At 38.9% G+C, this 8848-nt stretch overlaps 1 long non-coding RNA gene across 1 annotated transcript; it reads left to right on the forward strand.

Annotated features, from left to right (window-relative positions):
- Positions 1 to 1652: 1652 nt before the first annotated feature.
- Positions 1653 to 2444, forward strand: LOC107568486 (uncharacterized). The gene is made up of 3 exons (XR_001606764.1): positions 1653 to 1840; positions 1982 to 2042; positions 2276 to 2444. It is a non-coding gene; the product is annotated as an uncharacterized lncRNA (long non-coding RNA).
- The last annotated feature ends 6404 nt before the right edge of the window (positions 2445 to 8848 follow it).

Below are 8848 nucleotides of genomic sequence, written 5' to 3' on the forward strand. Positions count from 1 at the left end.
GGATACCGAAGGGCTGACCTTGAGAATCTGGGTGTGACAGACAGGACGTGACATGACTCTGGATGATCAGCTGTGATGCAACGAGATTCTGGATGAATAACTGAGGCGTGACGAGGCTCTGGATGAACAGCTGAGACATAATGAGGCTCTGGCAGATCAGCTGCGACTTGACTGGACTCATGAAGATCAGCTATGACTTGACTTGACTCAGGAAGAACAACTGTGACTTGACTAGACTCATGAAGATCAACTGTGACTAGACCTGACTGAGGAAGATCAACTGTGACCTGACTTGCCTCATGACGATCAGTTGTGACTTGACAAGACTCATGAATATCAGTTGTGACTTGACGAGACTCATGAATATCAGTTGTGACTCGACGAGACTCAGGATGAACAACTGTGACTAGACTAGACTCATGATCATGAACTGTGACTTGACTAGACTCATGCATATCAGCTGTGACTAAACTTGACTCATGATAATGAACTGGAACCTGACTGGACTCATGACGATCAGCTGTGACTTGACTGAACTCAGGAATAACAACTGTGACTTGACTAGACTCAGGAAGAACAACTGTGGCTAGACTAGATGCGGTTGTGTCCGTGGTACCTGATAAGATAGTTCATTGCTCACAGATGGAGACAGGATTTGTATTTTTTTTTGAGAGAGAGAGAGAGAAAGAGAGAGAGAAAATGTCAGATTACACTTTTAAATGCAAATATTAGGTTACAGCTTACTCGAATATCGAAAGATGCAAATGTGAGAGAGAAACAAAAAAAAACAGCAACGACTTTAAAGCGGTTTAAATGTTGACATATCTTACTGAGAAGTGATTTTATAGACGCTTTATACTTGTTATTATTTATATAAATGGGCCAAGGTAAGCATATTTAAAGAGGTTGTGCGTTTTCAGATGGTTGAATTTCACTTTTAAAAAAGTCCAGTACAAACAGTGCTTGAAGTGGGCTGGTATGCACCGGTACGCAGTACCGGCACTTCTGTATTTTAGTCTTTAGCGTACTGGCACTTCTGACATGTTGCCGGTACTCAGAGTCAACGCGTCAGTGTCTGGTGAAATAACAGTATATAAATCACAGTACCAGGAAGGGTCACCTCTCATCTCGTCAAATCGCGTGAATGAATGCAAGCGGAGTCGGTCTGACTACCGCAGGGGTTGTCGCTTTTTCACTGTCTGGCCAGTGCTAACCAGGCCTAACAAGCTGGGCGGGGCCAATGTTGCGCTTCCGCTGTCGGACCAGCGCTACTCTAAAACCCGCCCTTAAGATGCCTTTCTGAAGCAAAAGGCACACAGCATCATTTCACCAGTGAGGGGGAAATGAATGAAAACTATCGCAAAATTAACTTGACAGAAGTTTCATCCTTATGTAACCAGGTTGAAAAGTTGTTGTGTCACACATAAGCCTGTTTTGTTACACTCTGGTTTGAATGTACTGCACATAGAGCGTGTTTCATGATCTTTCTCATTGGTTTCCCTAATGTTATGCTGGCCCTTTAAGAAACACGGCTGCAGGAGTGTTGTGAAGTGCCGCGAGAGCTGCGGATGAGCAGCGCCAGTTATCAGTGTGGGGTGAATGTTATCGAGCATTGCTGACGAACATGTCCGTGTGGGGGAGCTAACCGTTTCTCACCAAAGCGTAAGTGTTGATGATATAATTTGTATCAGTGTACTGTTAAAAGAAACTTCATTTATGCATAATTTAATGCAAACCAGTGTTATTGAAACAGTTATGAGAACGAGCTTTATTTTGTTTAGAGGGGAGAAAAGTGCTCCATAGACCCTTTGTATTTCCGGTGCGAGTGTAAAGCATTCAAGTGAGTGTTGTTCACTTTTATTGATTGTCAAAGTGTTTATCAGTGTTTCATTGGAACGAGTGTAATGGTATTATTGTTCTAACATCATGTGTTCCAAATGTTAAGGAAAAGGTTTGCATTTTGTCCCTTTACCATCTGCAGAGGGAAATCGAGTCTGCATTGGCCGTGTTAACGTGTACATGTGCTAGAGTGGTGATGAGCTGTAAGTTTGAATAATCAAATTCATTTTGGAAGTCCTATGAGTATTCATTTACTAATGTAAGGTTGACTGAGTGTTAAATTGTGCAAGAGTGTTTGTAATGTATTAAGGATACCCAAAAATGCAACTTCTAATTTCCCTTTTCATGTACTTTTTGTGTAATTTGAGTAGCCTTATTTGGTTTGACAACTTTGATTTGTTGATGGCTGTTACACTTATGTGTATTTGTTTTCCAGCATGAAAGGCTACTACCGTTGTCTATGTTAGCTGGTTATTGTGAATGTGGGGAAAAAGAGGCACACTCATTTTGTTGTGAGATCAAACTTTATTGTTCTCAATGGCCGTATTTAAGTTGTAATCTTTCTGTCCCGATCCCCCAAAATTTGCATACTTAATGCTGCGCTGTTCCAAGTGCAGTCTGGAATAAAAGATCCATTTAAATTTTTCATCCTGTGTCCGGTGTCACAAATTCATATCCCGGGCCACACTTATAAAGTTTTAAAAAGTCTCCAGCATCGATATTTTACCAATGATTTACAATTAAAAAAGTTACAGTGATCGTAGTTTATTACTTTGTGTCAGAAGTGCGCATTAGTGATGCTAAACTAATGTGTTTAATTATTTCACATAAAATTAGAAAACACATACTTGTTCATTCGCGGCTGCTCCACAAAAATGCATAAAACAACTCAGTCCATTTAAGTCCAAAGGCATACACATATAACACAATATAAAAACATTGATAAACCCATATGTTTGCGTCAACTTCTTTAGAAAGATGGATAATTTATAGGAATTTTCCATTAAATAATATAATGTGAGGATGTTTAGGCGCTGTCCTGTTTCAGGCTACTAATCCTTTCTGCCAAATTGTGTGAGGTGCAAGAGCATGTCAAGAGAAGTAGAATAATAATTAATTACTAATTTGAATGAGTTCTTTCTTCTCTTTCTTAGCGTTTGCATTGCGTGCCCAGCCACAGAACAGCATCTTTTTCAGCCAGATGTAGAGCCTCGAGTCCGCCGTTGAAATAAGTCAGCGGACACTCATTGACAATGTGCTGCATGGTTTCAGGTTACTCCACAACTGCAGTTCGGATTAGTGGCTTGGCCCCACCGGACAAGGTTGACTGCACATCGACCTTGGCCCGTCCAAAACTGGTTCAGCATTGACCAGTGTCGTCGAGGAAGGTCGAAGCCAGAAGGACAGACATTGATGGTCTTAACCATAGCTGCATCCCATTTCAGAGGCTGCATTCAAGACTTAGACAAGACAAGACTTAAATGGACCATTAATCAGTTCATTATAACGAAAACAATACCTTAAAAATGAAAAGAAGCAGGTTTTTGCGATCATAAATGTAAACCGATGAACTCCAAGGAGGATCCAGTAAGTGAATTCAAACAGTTGGACAAAACAGAGCTAATGCAGAGAATATGGCCGATTTCATCAGAGATTGTGGAGAGAATAGTGACTCACGTCCAGATGTCATTACATTATTCTTTTCATTGTTTATTTGGCCTAAAAGCAAAAATGTTTTATAATGTACGCTGGCTGGCTGAGGTGTTATGCGGTGGTAAGACGTTTAGCGATTCTGAATGTATCCAGTCAGGTCAAGGCAAGAGGTTTAGTCATCTTTGGCATCTCACTGTGGTCCTGTTTGGTATCGCAGCTTGACTTGTGCTTATTTGGAAAACGTTTATTTAATTATGGATTGATTGTGGCACTACGCATAGCCTACATTGTGCATTATGAAAATTAATAAGTACTTCTTTAATATAATAAAAAAAAAAATAGGGGGGGCTGAGTACTGGCACTTCTTTTTTTCCCCTTCAAGCACTGAGTACAAACATTACTGAGAGTGCAGCCTTCAAATTAGGACACAGCTCAGTTGCTACCATGTGATTAGATATTTTCCTTAACGAGCAATTGAACAGGTGTGATAAAATTGGCCGGCGATTTGAAATGCAAATATTTTTGTAGCACAAACAGTGAATCATGGAACCAGCAATGGGCCATGGCTTCATGAACTGATAAAATGAATACCTTAGACGCAACACTAGTCACTTTGGGGGAAAAAGCATCTTCCAAATGCATGAACAAATGCAAACACAAGAGTAACATTCTGCAAACACATTAACTCTGAAAACAAACATTCAAGAATAGTCTCGTCAGCCAACACTGAGTTTTCAATTTTCTGTGAGTCACCTGAACAGTGAGATTTCTCATTTGTAACTCTTGGTCTGAGATTCACTTATTCTATCACAAGCTCAGAGACACTTGATGTAGGATTACTGTACACACAATATTACCCCATTACAATGATTCACCATGCATGTGCCACAAGTCAGTGAGGAGTCCTCTGCGACGCTTAAATCTTTAAAATTAAATCTGTGCACAGCAGCCTTTCTCTGAATTTATATAATCTGTAAAAGAACAGTTCTGCTGATGCATTTTGCTAAAGTGAACATTCGGTTATGATTTATTCACCCTCATGATGCCATTCCAAACCCGTACGGATTTTCCTTCCTCTGTGGAATGAATGAATGAATCAATCAATCAATGAATAAAGCAAGCTCAAAAAATACCATAGAGGTTTCACATACAAGTCAACACATGACATCTCTGAAGAAAATAGAGAGTTTTACTTTTTATAAAACAATCACGATTTCATTTGTTATTTAACCTTCTATCCACCTTTTTTTCTACACCCCATGATGCTTTGCACAAATTATGGGATTAACTTCCATTTACACTGTAAACAATTAGCAAAAGTTTCACTATGCATGCATTAATAAGCATTTTTAAAAACTGGGTACAATGAGGTGACATTTTACTCACCTTTCAACCATTGATCATTAAAAGGAAATTTAAAAGTGTAAAAGCAATAACAGATTTCTTTCAACATACCATCAATAAGTCCTAAAGATCCTCCTTCTATCCGCAGCAATATTACAGATGTGTTAAATATCGTTATAGTAATATATGTCTTTGTTTCATAACAATTACAATTTTACTGCATCCATCTGAAAAAAAAAAACCTGCAAAGAGACACAAGGTTTCAGGGAGAAAAATGGAAGAATCATACCAGGAATTATTCATGGTTTATATCGTAAATTAAATCGAGAAAGCAAACATATGCACGGTATATGTTGTCCTTTTTTTTTTTATTCACTTACAGCAGAATACAAAGGAAACATGAAAATAATCAGGAAGAAAATAATGCAGCGGTTAGTCTATCCACCCTATTTTTCAATGTGGAAGTAAGCTGTTTTCTGTGAATGTGCAAGACTTCTGATTCCTTAGCCATTATAAGGAAATAACGAGAAGAATATCAAAAGCCAGTAAACAGCAAAACTGTGCTATGAACCAGTGTGTTTATAATTAAGACAATACATTAAAATCTGTGTGAACCGGAAGTTGCTGACGACTTTATTTCAGTATAAAGAAAATAAATTGAATCAAATTCCATTCATTAAAATTTAGTTAATACAGGTAATTATCAGTTTACATTTTCATAATTAATATTAGTTTCATATAATGATAATTTTTGGGGGGAGGGGGATCATCAACATTGATCCCCCCCCCCCCCCCCCCCCCCCGGTCTGAATACTTAGGACCATGTGATATTTCAGTTTTTCTTTTTTAATAAATCTGCAAAAATGTCAACAATTCTGTGTTTTTCTGTCAATATGGGGTGCTGTGTGTACATTAATGAGGAAACAAAATCAACTTAAATGATTTTAGCAAATGGCTGCAATATAACAAAGAGTGAAAAATTTAAGGGGGTCTGAATACTTTCCGTACCCACTGTATATATATATATACACACGCACTGTAAAAAAATCAAGCAGTTTCAACTAATTATTATTTAGTAACTAGTTCCACGTAAATTTTACGTTCAGTCAATTTCTGTCTTCAAAGTGTTGCCTGAATGTTTATTTTTTTTAGTTGGCTCAACATTTACTAATAGTAGAAATTGTTTTATAGTCCATTCAACTAAAATGTTTTAATTGGTCAAACATTTAGAAATCTACAGCAAATTGAGTCAATTAAAATTCAACCATTTACTCTATGTATTTCATATGTTACCTCAACAAAGATTTATTATTTGGGCATCATAAGTGTAACAAAGTTCGAGGGAAGGAAGGAAGAAGTCGGAGTCGGTGTGAATGAGGCTCGTGGTAATTTATTCAATTGACTCAAAATAACAAAACAGGCAGGTGCTCCGTCGTTTCAAATAAACAGAACTATACAGCACTTCGGCGATTCTCAAGTCCACAGGCAACAGTCTTCCACCCACGAATCCTCAGTCTGTCCGTCCGTCTGTCCGTCCCCCTCCCTCCCTCTTCCCCTCTTCCCCTCTCCCCTCCCTCCCTCTTTTTTTCTTCCACTGAACAGTAAATGAGATTTTTAGGTGAAAACCATTGTCTTTGGCAATTCATAAACTTCACGTCCCTGGCTGCCAGCTTTTGAGAATCAAATAAACATGTACAGACCAAATTATCAAAGGCTCCTGAGGACACATTGAGGTCTTATGAAGCTAAACAATCAAAAAGCAGCAGCCACAGTGTATGAATCGCCAAGGTTCACTGTTTCAGATAACAAAAACATCTTCTTTACTGTTCTACTGAAGAAAAAAGTCACTGACATCTGGGATGGCCTGAGGGTCAGTAAAATAATAGCAAATTTTCATTTTTGGGTGAACTATCCCATTAAAGTTCTCCAGTTGTCAAACATTACATTTGTAATACAACTGCAAAATTTATTTTAAACATTTGCTTAATTAACTTAAAAAAAGACTAAACAAGTTAAACAAAATGTTTGTAAACAAACATTTACAAATATTACTACTGTTCACAATTACGTCTTTAAATTGAGGCAGAAGTCAGAAAAAAAAATTAACCAGGCATTACCGTTCAACTGAACTGAGTCAAGTAAAGTCCAGTCACTGTATTTATATAGCTCTTTTTACAATACAGATTGTATCAAAGCAGCTTTACAGTATTAAACAGAAAAATCATGTGTAGAAGGAACCAAAACTCCATCGTTTTTCTCTGGCCAGATGAAAATAGCAGTTTAATTGCAGACTTCAGAAAAGTCAGATTGTGCAGAGGACTGGTCTGGTTCCTGTGGTCTTGTCCCGATGGCCGTCTAGGTGACGAGGTCTTCAGAGGGGATCTGTCTCTGGGGCTCATCTAGTTGTCATTGGCTCTTCTGACATTCAGGGCTGTCGAGGTCGTCTCTAGGTGCTGATCCACTATCTGGACTACATACGGACTGGATCCGGGTGACTGCAGTGACCATCTGATCTGGATACAAACTGGATCTGTGTGGGTACGGTGACCTCGGAATAAGAATGAGACAATCTAATATTAGCGAAGATGCCACTGAGAACAATAAAGTACATTTTAATTGTAGTAAAAACTCTAAACATTTACACATATTACCTTAAGTCTTAGTGTTGAAAGTACACACACACTATGTAGTTGCAGTGGAACAGTCTGGTCACATGGCAGGGTTTGGTGCCTTGGAAGAACGCTCTGATTACTGACGTAACCTTGGTTCCCTGAGATAAGGGAGCGAGCATTGTGTATGGGGTAAACTCCTGTTTACTCTGTTACTGAAGCCTGATTTGTTCACGTTTGTGTAGCTGCACAAACCAATGGCAATTTATTCCGCCAGAAAGGGCAGAGCCAACATGTATGAAAAGTCGGCTCGCAGAGCCATTTCATCAGAATCATTCGACTGAAGTGTCAGTCATCGATTAGAGATTACAGCCATGAATGTCAGCGGAGACCAGCACAACTAGATGAGCCCCAGAGACAAATCCCCAGTGAAGACCTTGTCTCATAGACAGCCATCGGGGAAAGACCACAGGAACCAGATTAGCCCTCTGCACAATCTAACTTTGCAGCAGCATGGATCAACCTGCTGGTTCGTCTAGCCGGAGGAGAACTGGCCCCCTGACTGAGCCTGGTTTCTCCCAAGGTTTTTTTTCTCCATTCTGTCACCGATGGAGTTTCGGTTCATTGCCGCTGTCGCTTCTGGCTTGCTGGCTTGCTTACACTTCAGTTCCAGCTATATTGTTGACTTGATTGCAATTAACTGCTAAACTACTATGTAAACTGAACTGATGAACTGAGTGACATCACTGAATTCCAGTGATGAACTGCCTTTAAATGAAAATTGAGTGTTTGCTATTGTCCTTTTGCATTGACACTATTTTCCTAGTTGATACTGTAAAGCTGCTTTGACACAAACTTTATTGTTTGTGCTATATTAATATAAGGGTGAAAAAAAACTGAATCCAATGACGCCGTGCTATGAGCAGAAGCAGACTAAGCCGCTCTGCGAGCCCAGTTCTGGAGCATTTAATTTAAGGGCCCAGTGAACATGAGCCAACTGAGTCCCGAGCATAGGTGAGGACTTTTGGACATAGCCATTTCCACCCTAGGGAGCAATAAGCAGTTTAAGCTGTTGGTCAAACTATTTATTAAGTGGCCTTAACTACTATGTACTTACATTTACATTAATCATTTGGTACAATGCACTTAATATGTACATACATGTTTTTACATTGTACTTATAATTTAAAAATGCCTGCATGTAATTACATCTGTAATTAATTTCTGTAACTATGTTTATAATTACACTGTTGACCCATCCCTTACACCTTAACCCACCCTTACACCTACCCAAACCACCAAACCTGTCCCTAACCTTACTTGAATCCCACCTCAATAGCAGCAAAAGTGTTTTGCAATTCAATATGAACACAATAAGTACATTGTACTTATTTTTTGATGTA

The sequence above is a fragment of the Sinocyclocheilus grahami genome, unplaced genomic scaffold (assembly GCF_001515645.1).
Source record: "Sinocyclocheilus grahami isolate Dianchi unplaced genomic scaffold, SAMN03320097.WGS_v1.1 scaffold1249.1, whole genome shotgun sequence".
Taxonomy (NCBI): domain Eukaryota; kingdom Metazoa; phylum Chordata; class Actinopteri; order Cypriniformes; family Cyprinidae; genus Sinocyclocheilus; species Sinocyclocheilus grahami.